Source organism: Pithys albifrons, chromosome 2, assembly GCF_047495875.1.
Source record: "Pithys albifrons albifrons isolate INPA30051 chromosome 2, PitAlb_v1, whole genome shotgun sequence".
NCBI lineage: Eukaryota > Metazoa > Chordata > Aves > Passeriformes > Thamnophilidae > Pithys > Pithys albifrons.
Window position 1 is genome coordinate 95,928,551 of NC_092459.1, and position 13,788 is coordinate 95,942,338.

Consider the following 13,788-nt stretch of genomic DNA (forward strand, 5'->3'; position numbering starts at 1 on the left):
ACTGCATTGTTGATGAAAATAATGAGGTCCAGTAAAGAATGAGTTATGTATTGCTGTGTCCCTTATCAGCTATGACTTGGCATATGATGGCTTGGAAACACTGAGAAAAGGCTTGAAAAGAAGACAATAAGAAAGAGTGGCAATAGAGTTTGGTCAAGTAACTGGAAGAGAAGTGCTGCTTTTCAGCTGTCTTGAAGTCAAGTGAACCCAAGTGAACATGGATGGATGAAAATCCAGATCCTCCAAGGATCACATGGCTACAATTCCTCCTAGTTTAGTCCTCTTAGGACACACAGTTGGGAAGAGACTCACCTTGACACCACATATGAAGCTGTGTCTGCAGGCTGCCCATTCCCATTTTCTATGCTGTCAGACAAACACTAAATTCATATAATATACAGAGAAGTAGACAGCTGTATCTGCTGCAGCATGAACAAGAAAAGCAGCTAGTTAACTTCACTTTGAAACGTTATTCATAAAGAAAAGAGAGTCCTTCATCATGGCTTTTCACACAGTTACACATTCATTAGTCCCTCCTAGTGTGGGTTAGGCTTCTCAGTGCAAAGCTCCCGCCAAAAAGAAAAAAAAAAAAAAGAAAAAAAATAGTCTGAGCTGCTTGCAGCTTGCACCAGCAAAGTGCAGTAGTTAGGGAAGAGATGAAAAAAGTAAATACTGAAATATTACTTGAAAACTAAAGCGTAACAGATTTAGTTCAGATTATGTATTTTCCTTGGATATTTAAGTTACTTGGGGAATTAAAATAGATCACATAAGCTTAGTACTGAACAAATTGTGCTGATATCTGAATTGAAAATGTCTTTACAGCACATTATTGACTCCAGCATATTAAGTTGTAAATCCACTAGTTTCACTGTCTCATCTATTGATTAGCTGCATGTATGCATGTTATAAATGAGCAATCCAAAGAGAAATCACCACAATTTAGTCATTTTGGGACAGACTTGTAAATGTATTCAAGTGCTCAAATATGAGGACAGGCACTATGGGAAATAGTAACAATGTTCTACATTCTGACAGAAACTTTTTGTAGTGTCCTCAGTTACTCTCTGCACTCTGCACAGGGGGAAGTCACATGTTTATGCTTAACCTCTGTTTTGAATAGTCTGTCAGAGAAGTCTTGCTCTCTCTCAGGACAGATTAGATAGACTAGCCTACATTTGCCATCTAAGGCAAGATTTTAGAATTCAGAGCTGTGATTTTTTTCATAAATTCACTTAAGACTCTAAGAGCAATAAAGTCAGTGACAACATTTTCAACCAGCACACAGCAACAGACCTTACAGGTCTGCTCTTTATTTTTTCTCAAGGTGAAACAGAAAAACAATTCATAGCTTCAGAAGTTAAACTGCGGCAGTTTCAAAACACAAATCAATGTAAGCTTCCTTTTGCCTTTTCAAGGATCTTGGATTAGAGTCTTCATAAGCAGAAGACCAAACCAACATGGTAAATGTAGATGGCACTCAACCAGAAAAGGGATTGGCTTTAGTTAATCTGAAGCAAATATCTGTTTAATTAATACTGAAGCAAGCATCCTTGACTCCTGATTTCCATGCACAGGTGAACATCTTGAAGATCGTCTTTAGTCTGAGGTGTTACTCAAATCAGTATGGTTTAAAATTTCCATTAATACCCTCAAACCAAATACCAGTACAGGGGGGGTTAACAAAGCAATTCAAGGTGTTATGATGCTTCTATGCAGGACCAGAAAGAGTAAAAACTGTGGTATGCTGAAGAGCTGTTGCAAACTTTTCATTCAGAAATGTCCTATTTTGAAAGCCACATGTTTTCAACTCTATTTGTCCTCAAAGGCAATACTGTATTTGACATCAGGGCAACTAGAGCTCAAACTACCATGTCACCTGGTGAAAACGGTGATGTTTCCTTTCCAATTTGCTCTCAGGGTCTCTATTCAGACTTTTTAGGCCAGGACTTTCCAGTAACATTAAGCACAGCACTTATATATGTCACTGTCTTAAACTACAACTATAGTATAAATCTCATGATCTATTGGTACATCATGGGTCTAGCATTTCTAGCATAGACTAGCATTAGAGAAAATCTAAATTATCATCTGTCTTGAACTCCTGAAGAGAAAACAATAAAAAATAATTTTATTATACCATAATGACAAGAATAATACTTCATATGGGAGAATATGTCTTCAGACTTCTCATTAATTCTTTTTTAAAGCCTGTTGAGGTATAAGAGCTCTGCAAAGTTTCATTCATTTTGTTTGTGCAGAGTAAAGTTTTCTTTATAGCAAAAATACAGAAAATTTATCACTGCAAGGAGTCCACTTCCCTCACTCTCTTGCAACATTAAATCTGCATTTGTAATTCTGATTTTGTGAGACAATTGTAAACTTTGTGCCTTCTTTTTTTTTTTTTTTTTGCAGCTAGCAGAGTAGCATTTCCACACTGCATGGAATATTTGTTTCAGACTGGGAACTCTGCTCTGGATGGGAAAAAATGTAATTGATGCATTCAAACCTGCAGGAAGTGGATTTAGGAAAATACTTGGAGCAAAATTCAAAACCAAAACAAGTCATGATTTGCAATATGCCCTGGTAGGTTAACTAGATACTGATGCCTCTGTTGTGAATATACTAATCCTCAGAGTCCTTTTGGCACACAGACAACACACACTCCAGGCCTCTCATCAAGATGGATCATACCCAACAGTAGCATCGTCTCTAACTTAGGGTGGTGTGGCACAGAACTGTTTATAAGATATATATGCTACAAAAAGAAGGAAGGTGAAGCAGCCCTATACAGAGTAGTTAAAAAAAGACACCCACAGTTGTAAAGTTGAGGAGCTTGAGGATATTGTGCTGCAGGTCGCGCTGCTGCTCTTGCACCAGCCATAGGTTGCCTTAAGCGAACATGTAGGTTGTTGGCTGTCTCCTAAGGCTTTGTCTGCATAACTGCACAGCCTCCAGTAATACAATACCTTTAAAGGATATTACCTGACTGAAGCAGTGTCTTGCCTGTTGTAAGGACTGCAGGACCCTCAGAATATCTGGAAATAGAAACAAGTTCCTAACAAAAATCTGAAAAACATAGAAGTTATTTTCTTCTAGACCCTCAGGATGGGAGTTACTGCTTCCTGTATCACTCATCATAGTCTCTAAATGCGCTCCTAGAAAGGAAGGCTTGTCAAGAGAAAAGAAGGGAAGAAAAAACCAATTGCCACAGTTTTGGTGGTGGGAATAAAGCAGCCTCAAGGTGCCAGAGGTGTAACAGATAATATTTAATATCCTAAGAGCTGAAACATGGCACCTACTAATAATGTGAGGAATATTTCTCTGAATCTGGCAGCAACTTTGGCAGGAGTTCTTGCAGCAAACCCTCCACTTCATGGGTAGAAACCTTCTCTCCATGCTCATAGTTTTTCTTGGCACTCATAAAGCAGTTCAATGAGCATATCTTTTACAAATCTTTCGGCCTGTCAGATGCTGATGGAGGGACAACTGCACGATTCTCTCTCTTTCTTTAAAGATTGAAGAGATTTTCTTTAATGAACGTGAAAGAAACACACTTAGAAATGCAATACAGTTTTTGCAGTTAAAGAAAAAAATCAATCCATTATGGGTGCTTGTGAGCAGAGTACAATACACTTGGAGGCTCCAGATCCCATTTGTCATCCATTTCTTTGACTTTGGTCAGATGAAAAGGTCAAGATGTTGAGAGAAATACTTGTAGTTCATAAGGGGATAAACTCAAAAATTGGAGTTTGTTTCCTCCTAGTACAGGTTATATATATGTAAACTACTCCCACGTGTTCTAGATAGAAAGTTTTCAGACTACTGTCCTCACACGGGTCTACCATTTTCTGCTTTCGAAGAAACCAACCAACCAACCGACCAACTAACCGACCACAGATTACTATGTCTTGATGTTTTCATTTGTGATTGTGCTGGTACTGAGAGCCAAGAAGGGCAAATATAAAGACTGTTGTGAACATTATTGAAGTTGATTAACTGTTTGGTTTGAGCTCAATTAAAATTTGTCAAAAAGTCCCCTGTCATCTTTCCCCTGCTCCACACAAAACTGAGATCTTCACACAGTTCAGAAACTGTGCTAGGTCTGAAGACAAATACATGAGCTACCTGTCAGCTCATTCACCAACCAGCCAACCCAGAGAGCTAACCTGCAACCTCCCTTCCTTTCGTTTGCTCAGCGTTGCTCAGTTGTGCTTTCAACATTGTCAAAACCCATTTCAACCTGCATGAAGGTCCAGCAGGAACTGGGTGCCCTTGCAAGGGTGTGAAATTTTCTGCCTTCAGAGAGGTACAGGAGGCAGAAGCAGCAGCTCTACCTGCACAGCAGACCCAGAGCAACATGGCCAAAGGGAGGGAGGGGTGTTAGTGGTGGGGCTCAGGATCCCTTGGTTTCCAGTAGCCACTTCTACAAAACTGGTATGGACTGCTCCATGTGCACATCCCCTGAGCCACTGGTGTGCACCCAGTCAGCTAGATCCCAGGCTGGGAATATGGTTGGGGTACATTATTTTACCAAAAGGGCCAGCATACATGAACTGATAAAACCTGCACATGTTTTAAAGTAGAAGTGGTCAAACTCAATATTCCAAATAGCATTTATTATAAACTTCTGTGGTTTTTCCTTTTTGTATGGTCATCTCAGAGGTTTCTTTTTGCAAACTTAATAGCTGTATAATTGTTTCTGAAATGAAACCTCATTGGCTAATCATTCGCTTTATTTAATTACTATTTAATTTCCACACTGTATGATGAATCACCAGAATCAGTCAGTAATGCACCTGCTGACTGGATAACTTTCATTTTGCTTTTCATAACACATAAGTTACAGCTATTTTTAATAAACAAATTTTTAAGATTTTAACTCAGTTAGTAAAATTTCACAACGGTTTTAAGCTTTGAAAACATTTTAATACTCTGCAATTCTACCAAAAGTTTGAAAAACAGAAAGTTCCATTATGATCAAAAAAAAAAAAAAAGAATGCTGCACTTTGGAAAGAGAGTCACATTTTGGATTTCTTTTTCATACCCAGTTAACTTTATATACAGCTACAGTATAATGCCATAGTAAATTTATATCCCTACATTGTCACCTGCTCAAAATGCATGAGAATATTCAGTATTTTTTTCTGTTTTTAAATCTCCATCAGAGCCTGTGTGAGAACTGGAATAAATAAGCAGCCACGTTTTCCCATACTGGAAAAGTTCCAGAAAGGAAAAGGCTCTTGACATTACAGAGCTAAAGGAGTTTTCAAGACACTTTCTATTTCCATACTTGTTCTTTTGTATGCTAGGTTGCCTGCCATTATGTTTATGTAATTCTGACAGTGTTCTTAATGACACACTAACAGATTGTAAAACACGCTGCTGGCATTTACTTGTTTTTTATATTTTTAAAACAATGTCCTTCATGTAACAGTAGTTAAGCGCGGCAGAAGGACATCATTAGAGCCATGGTTAAACTGTAATTTACACCATTAGGAAGGCAGGAGCAATTTTTATTGCCTGGCAATTTTCTTGCTGAAATATTTGGACCATATGGCTCAATTTGTGTAATAACCTTAATTTCAGCACCCTTCAGGTCTGCCTCCATCTCCTACGGAATGGTAAAATGCGGTTTAGCAGAAAAGGCAACTGTCTATACTTAGAGAGTTGAGATTAATAACATGTCACGTCCTGTTTTTGGTGAAGGAATTCGAACAGCAGCCAGATGGTATCTCTACAAATAACTGTCAGGGGTCTTGATCTAATCAATACAATGTATTAATACATCTCCCTTCGCTGCTTCTCGAGGGGCTAGCGTGCAACATCTGGAAAGATTGGGGGGACCGCCAAGTAGAAAGCTGATCCTTTTCAGAATCAAACTGAGCCCAATTAATTTTTCATGTATACTTGATAACTGTTTCATAATGAGCTATGCGTCTTGACGGAGTTAGGGTTGGCGGCATGAGCGGCTTGTGCTTCCTATCCCCATTCAGTCCACTTACAGAAACCAAGCCATTAATCAAACTATCTGGCATAAAACTGAAATCTCAGCTCAGCAAGAGATCAATAACCATCCTTTAAAAAAAAAATAGCAACAACAAAGACCCCACCACAGAACAAGGCTTTCATGGGCAAAAGTATCCAGGCATGACATTAATAATTACTTTAAGAAAAACTAAAACTTAGAACCACAGTCACCTGCCAAGCACCTATAACATAGAATTTAAAATTGCATTCCTGTCAAAAAGTAACATTTAAGTCCGTTAAAAATACACTGCCATTCTGCTTTCTCGATACAGAGGCCATCTGGCCCCGATTCACCATAATTGGTATCATAGTCTCAAAAATAATATTTATATAATGCTGCAAATTAACAGACGGACACCCATTCCCAATCCCAAAGAGCTTTCTGTTGATAAACCCAGATATTAGGGTCTAGCTCCATAAAAAAAAGAGGGGGCAAGATTATAGGCAAGATTATACATGCATTCCAGGGCTTTTTGTAAAGGCTGAAAGGAGGAGAGAGAGAGGTCACTTGGCAGGCAGAAAATAGGAAACGGCAACAAGCATAGGGGAGATGAGCTTGAATGAGGCTGTGAAGCTGAGTGATGGGAATGGATTCAAAAGGGAGCAGTAAAGAGAAAGGACAGGAGGTCAGCTGAGAATACTAAACTTATCTTGCACAGGACACCCCACGGCTGTTTGATGAGAATGACTTTGGTGACTGTAGACCTGGATTAGATTCAAATGGAGTCCCCAGTGGTATGAGGCTCTACGTTATACTGTCAATTCCCATGAGTAATATGGCTTGCTTTTTCTTTCTTTGTTTTTCTTTTTTTTTTAAAGGTAGAATTCTCTGTTTATGAAATTTACCCATTGTTTCCTAAAATTCCCCATGAAATAGAGACATATGACATAATGCTTCTCAGCCAATTTGTATAAAAGACCTTATCTGTGGTGGGAAGTGGGGCTGGAGGTTTGGATGGGGGATGGGGAGTGGCCTTTCTAATTATCAGCTGAAGAATTCCTGTATCTGTAACTATTGGGCATGACCCCAGGGATTCTTAGGAAGCTGCCCTATGACTTTACCAACAAAGAGCATTATCTTGGAGTTGCCTGATACATCCACTTAAGAATGGTGGTTAAATGTGAATTAAAATCTAGTCAAATCAAATTAAGCATTTTTAAACAGATATCTAATTTGAAAAACAGCTGTACATATTACCCAACAATTTCTGCCTTCTCCTTCTTCATTTTTATTTCCCACTTATATATGAAAAAGCATCTGTAGTTTACCAAAACCTTGCTTTTAAAGCAGATTTAGTGCAGACACACACAACAGGGTACAAAGAGAAGAATGTTCTGATACTATAACTTCCTAAAAAATTATACTTAGTAAGGTGAAGGTTTGTGGGGGTTTCTGTTTTATCTTGTTTTTACAAATTAGAAAGTATTCTGCCAATGGTGTTTTACTACAGTGGCTTGTTAATTTGATCTTATTCTCACAACTGAAATGCAAGACTTACAGAAAACATTGTAGAGAAAAGCATTAAATAAAAGGCATACATAAAAACATATAGAGAAACAGCATATGGAGCATTTATGCAACCTCATTTTAGGCATCTGCCTTTAGTTTTGTCAGGTAGTCACCTATTCTCTTATGACTGCAGGTGCACAAGACTGCTGCCCACCTTTTATACCTTTCTAACTGTATACTTTCATTGTGTGGGATAAGAAATCTGATTATTCAGTATAAAATCAACCACCTTTTTTGACTGACACTTGCCAGTAGTGGCACACAAGTGCACCAAAGGAAAGCAGCCTTGTGTGAACAGCTGCACCCCAAGGATGGTAAATGTCCATGCCTTAGATGTTCTGGAGATTTCATGGTCTATAGAGGACATTCATGATCTTAACTAGGCTAGATGCCTAAAGTCAAACATCATAAATATCTCTCAAAAGACCTAATTCTCCTTGTGTTTCACTGATCAAAAAAAGACCTATGTAATGGGTGAAAAATGGATCTTACACAAGGAGAAACCCAAGGATAAAATACACCAGATATTTCCAAATAGGTAACTAATTTATTTGTAGAAGAAATTACCTATTGATCCCAGCACTCCGGTCTAGTCAATCTGGAATTTGAGATTAGGCATGGTCAGACATAACCCTATCAGTGTTTTTACTTCTGGTTCAAGAATTTATGGAAAGACAAAGTTATGTTAACTTCCTGTTGCATCCAGAATTAGGGAGAAAATATTCAAGAAAAAATGTAGCAAAAAAAACTTCTTTGCTGTAACCTTCACTAATTCAAATCACCAGTTGCCTGACAACATATTAAGACCTCCCAGACACCAGACAAACCTTTCCTTGCTACCTCACATCCTAACTCGCAAGGATTCTTTCATTGTTGGCAGAGTTCCAGCAGGGTCTAAAGCTATGTTTCTGCAGCTGCTGAAAATATTCAGGAGACTCTGAAGTGGCCTTGTTTACAGCAAGGATGGTATAAATAGAAAAGCTGAAGCCTCTCTCTTTCTCTCTCACCATTCTCATCCAGTTCCATTACCACAGTACTTCAAAATCATCAAAGTTGTGCAACAATCCATTTCATCCTTACTGCTCTAATTAGGCAATTCTACATGTCTGTCTTGATAGGTGGGGCTTACTGAAGCACTTAATCACTTTCTGGAGGGGCATCATAGTGCCAATCCAAATGCTTATTTAAACAGAACTATAGTGCCAAATCCAGCATATTCTGCAGCAGCATGGAAATGACAGAATCTGTGAGACACAGATTGCCTCACACACTTTTTTTAAGCAGCCTTCGGTGTGAAGGAGCTCTTGTCCTGCATTCATCCTGTGTAAACTTAACAGTTATGGAGATTAAAACATGGAAAGCATTTTATATTACTGGGCTTTCCTGGCAAATAAAACAATTAGAGCAATTCCAGTACAAGCCCTTCCTGAAACTGTGCTAACGAGGCTTTGAATCTTAAAAACTGCATTTAAATCAAACGATTCATTTGCAAACCCATCACATACAGCACACATAGTAGGTGGGGATCATTTCATTGAAATTAGAAAGCAAATGTCTCTATACATGAGAGGTCACCAGTTGTTGTATGTTAAAATCTTTTCACTGTTAGGCATAATTAAAATACTCTAACAGTGGTTTCAGTAATTTAAACATTGCAGTATTGTTGTAATATTTTTCTAGGCTTCAAGAGTTCACAATTGTTTGGTCCAATCAAATCTGGGAACACTGGAGAAGTTATCACCCATCAAGGTAATTACTTTCAAGTTGAAATAATTACTCCATCAATGTTAATGGTCTTTCAACTTCAATAAAGCACTCACCTGCCGATAATCACAGCTAACCTCTTGCTCTCATGCAATTCCCTCTCTATTTAGCAGGTTATATTACAGCCGTTAGAGTGGTCACTTGTCCTGAACAGCTGCTGAATTTCACTTTGATCGTCTGTGAACCATAAAAAAATTAGTCATCTGTGTATGATTTCCCCCTAACCCATAAGCCCTTGCAGAACTAAGGAGATGATCTTTTGGCTGTTATTAGGGCACTGCTGAGCAGCCATCTTGTTTCTGGTTGTGGCTACTTTCCACTCACTAACAGCAGCACAGTAGCCTAATTAACTTTTGCCCTCCACTGCCATTCATAGATTTCATTCTTTGCTAAGTAGCACATCTTTTGAATTTCTGGCATATGCAGGGATTCCTTCATTTACTCTCATCTTGTTTTCTTAGAGTGCAGTTCATTTCCCAGGCATCTCAAATAGGCATGTGTAAAAAAGTTTCACTGATCCCTCTCCTTGGCATACTTTTTCCTATTCTTGTGGCTACAATCTTCATTACTTCTTCCATAAGAAAGTTGCCATGTACGGGCCTGCATACTGCATTAGTGAGTAATATTATGTACAAGGAGCTTTATCATAATCATCATCAGCCTCATGGCTGGACTTCATGAACGAAGATTTGGGAAGGGCTCTCCCCATGTGGGTGTGCCCTTTGAGCCTGCCCAGTGGATTTTTCAGGCGAGGCACAGCATGTGCAGAACTGGACCCACCCTTTAACTCCTAAGGTTCATCTGCCATGGCCGAGCGAGCTTGGACGGTGACAGTGAAGTCCTTGGGACTAGAACCTACAGCCCCCTGTATTCCCAGGAGGTCTCCCACCCAAGTACAAACCAGGGCTGACCCTGCTGAGGTTCCAAGATCTGACAGGATCAGGTGTCATGGTGGCTTTTAACTGCCTAATAAGTGTGTGGTATCTCATCTCTAATGCTGTCAAATGTTCATTGGTCTATACGAGGAAACAGAAATGAAGGATCACACATGCATGTGTTAAGTATTTCTAAATGTGACAAATAAAAAACCTAATTCTGGATGCATGATTCCAGATATCCATAAAATCCTGTATAGGAGGCATGGATGTATGACAGTACTGGCCTCTCTAGATTATTTCTGATATAATATTTTTGATATGGAGTTTTTCAACAAATAAACTATATTTATATTTATCTTGCTCAGGATATATATTTGGTATACAAATTACTGTCTGCTTACAACAACATAATCATGCAAGCCAAAGTCTCATCCTCCTACCAAAGTCTTTATTATTGCTGTTCTGCAACCATCTACAGATTTCCCTGACACAGACGAAGCACCTGCCAAGAGAAGCTTGGCCAGTGTAGTCATATACCATCTCCCCAAATAATATAAGGGAAGCCAACATGTGCTCTCAACTGTTAGCATAGCTGCATCCAAATCAAAGGCTTTGCTGGTGCAGTGATAACAGATAGGAGACATGGTAATTTTTTTACACCCCAAGCTGCCATAGCTATGCCAAAAAAAGCCTTTAAGGATAAATTTGGCTTGAGAGCCTCATAATGCAAAACCCATTGAGAGAAGACCTACGTTTCTAGGCAGCCACAGGTGCAGGATTTCTCAGGAATAAGGTCTATAATTCTTCTACGTATCTCTTACATCTTCTAACAAGCACATTGTACTTTTATCTACACTTCGCTGTGGTGAATTTATCACACCAAGAGCTTGATTCTACATAATAATAACGGGGGGGCACTGCCCCATAACGGGGGGGGGGTTTCTTTTTAACCATGATCTCTGGGTGCTTTTCCTTCCCCAAGCACATTCTAACAGCTACATATTTTTATGTTTCTACTCATCTTCTTGGCTTTGAATTCTCCTGCTCGTGATAAACAGCCAAACACTTGACATAATTTGTCATGGGAAAAAAAAGCATTGCACACCCACAAAACATCTACCCAGAAATGTCCAAATGTACCCACAATTTCCCCTCACAGCAATACTTGGAATGCAACAGGTATGAGCTGAGGTAAAGAGCTGTGATGCTTTGATGCTGTTTGTCAGGCACTGGCTTTATAATGAAATCAGCTTTGGGTTCTACGTTCACAAGCTTAAGCCTAAGTTCACAAGAGTGAGAAGCTTGCTTTGACAATCTAGTCACTTTATGCAGATTTCTGTAAATGAGAACTTCCTATTCCCCTATAAACACGTCTGTCTCATGTTAATGCTGTCAAATAAGACATTAAATATCATTCTTGCTTTAGAGGGTTACAATGAACTGCAAAGACATTGTGGGAGACACTTGTACTGCTGTAACCAGTCTTGACTTGACTTTGCTCTGCAAATAAACCAGAATGTCAGTTTAACTTGCTGTCACCTAAGATCTGTCACTGCACTCCTGGCCAAACAAGCTAAGGAAATGGGTGACATTGCTTTTTAACTGTGAAGCATCAAAATGGCTCGTATGTTTGTCACTTGCTTCTAATGGTGCAGGGGGATCCTCCTTTCATTTCAGTGGCAGCAACTCTTGTTCTCAGAATTGAGTTCTCATTTTCACCTCCACAGGCAGTGTAAATTTTCAAGGGGTCAGTGACAACCTTAAGTACCAGGTAGCCATACCTTTGACATATTAATTGAAATACATATTAATACACCTTAACTGGGAAGTGAATAGCTGCATTTTGGGAACGTAGAGTGGGTAAGTCTGTCAAATTGTTTTAAAACCCAGAAGGTGCTTTCTCCTTTGGCTCTGGAAATGGAAACAAAGTTGTCAAATTAGAACAGTCTGCAGGGACATCAGTGAAAGCTTAATTTGTATCCTGCAGTGTGATAAGGATTGTATTTCTGCTTTAGGTTTTGGTGAAGCTTTATGTCCTGTGGCAGGAAACCAGGATACAACTGACAAGCACAAGGGTGGGATCAGCTACTGTGATTCTAGCACTGCTTTTATTTTTTTTTCCCTGGAATAACCTAACGGGATAAGAATGAAGTCTAACAGATTAAATAAAGGACCAAACTCATTGCTCATTTAATACTTTAAGTCTTACTTGTAACATGGAAGCTTGTGTGAGAGAATGACTAATGGCATATCCCACGAGAGAGGTCCAATAGAGATGCTTTAGGAGATTAAATGATTTAGCCTAGTACCCCTGAAAGCTATATTTTAAAGGGGCAGAAGTTTAATCATTGGAATGCTAGTTCCTTCAATAAAATTACATTTTAATTAAAGTATCTCATTCAAAAAACTACAGTTAAGGGTATACCAGCAATTTAACGATAAAATTCTATTTTTAAGGGTTTATAACTTTCGAAGTGGGTGTTCAGGTTTTTCCCTCTTACGATAATTGACCTAAAGTCCTGAAGATATCTTTGATAACAGGACTCAGTGCACATTAGGTCAATAACTTTGATTAAAAGCTCCAGCCGTTCTGCTACATTCAGAAGACGTAGGATCCAGATCTCAGGCCCTTGGTATAAATCAGAAACAGCTCTACTGAGTTAATGCAGCTGAAACAGCTTAAAGTGAGTGCACCTGATGCAGGAGATATGCAGAAAGATTCCTCTCCAAAGGGTAATATAATATTTAAAATAAAAAAGCGTAGTAAAACCAATAATTGATACATGCTCACAACAAAGGACAGCAGAAAAACAATGCAAGTCAGCTTTGCTGAAATGCTAGTAGAACAGCTATACATATGATGCCAGAATATTATTTTGATTCAGGACAGTGTTTGGGGGAAATAAAGGATTTTGGAGCCAGGAAAATACTAATTTAGTAAATAATAGCTTGTTAATCTAAAAGGCTTTTAAACTGATGCTGCTAAAGAAACACACTATGGCAACATTATTTAAAAGACCATTTTGGTAGGTTTTATTACCCACAGTACAACCATCTTGGATGTTTTCTGTTGTTGTTGGCATGGTCAGAAGACATTGCCCTGCACGACCAGCCAGGTCAGTTGTGATGCCCAGCAACACATTGCATGCTGCTGAAGCACAGTATTGCAAGAAGCCCTGTCATTTCACTGGTTTTAAAATCTTACGTGTAACATCACAATTATGATCATGATTATTTTTCTTAAAACAAGTTAAGATAGCTAAGTACCAAAATGTCAGTGAAGTTCAATAACTCTAGAATCACAATCTACTTTTTAAAAGTCTAGCATGCTGTGCAATGTGACTGCAACTGCTTCAGAAGGCAAAAACATATATTCCTATCATTCAGTTCAGGGCTTGCTTTCCTTTTCAGAAAAAGATGTATTACAAACAGTATGTTTAGGCTTGCAGGAAACTAGCCACAAAACTGCTTTGGAACCATTACCACAAAAGTATGTAACCTTACCCAGCTGGAAACTTCTCCCACCATGTCGTGTAGACATCTGTCTCAGCAAGTTACTTAAAGGTTACTACTGGGTATTCCAGAGAAAGGTCTTTAGGATCCTAC

At 38.8% G+C, this 13,788-nt stretch overlaps 1 protein-coding gene across 1 annotated transcript in view; it reads right to left on the minus strand.

Annotated features, from left to right (window-relative positions):
• Nucleotides 1-13,788, minus strand: part of USH2A (usherin) — a 387,863-nt gene that overhangs the window by 39,756 nt on the left and 334,319 nt on the right. The window lies entirely within an intron of this gene.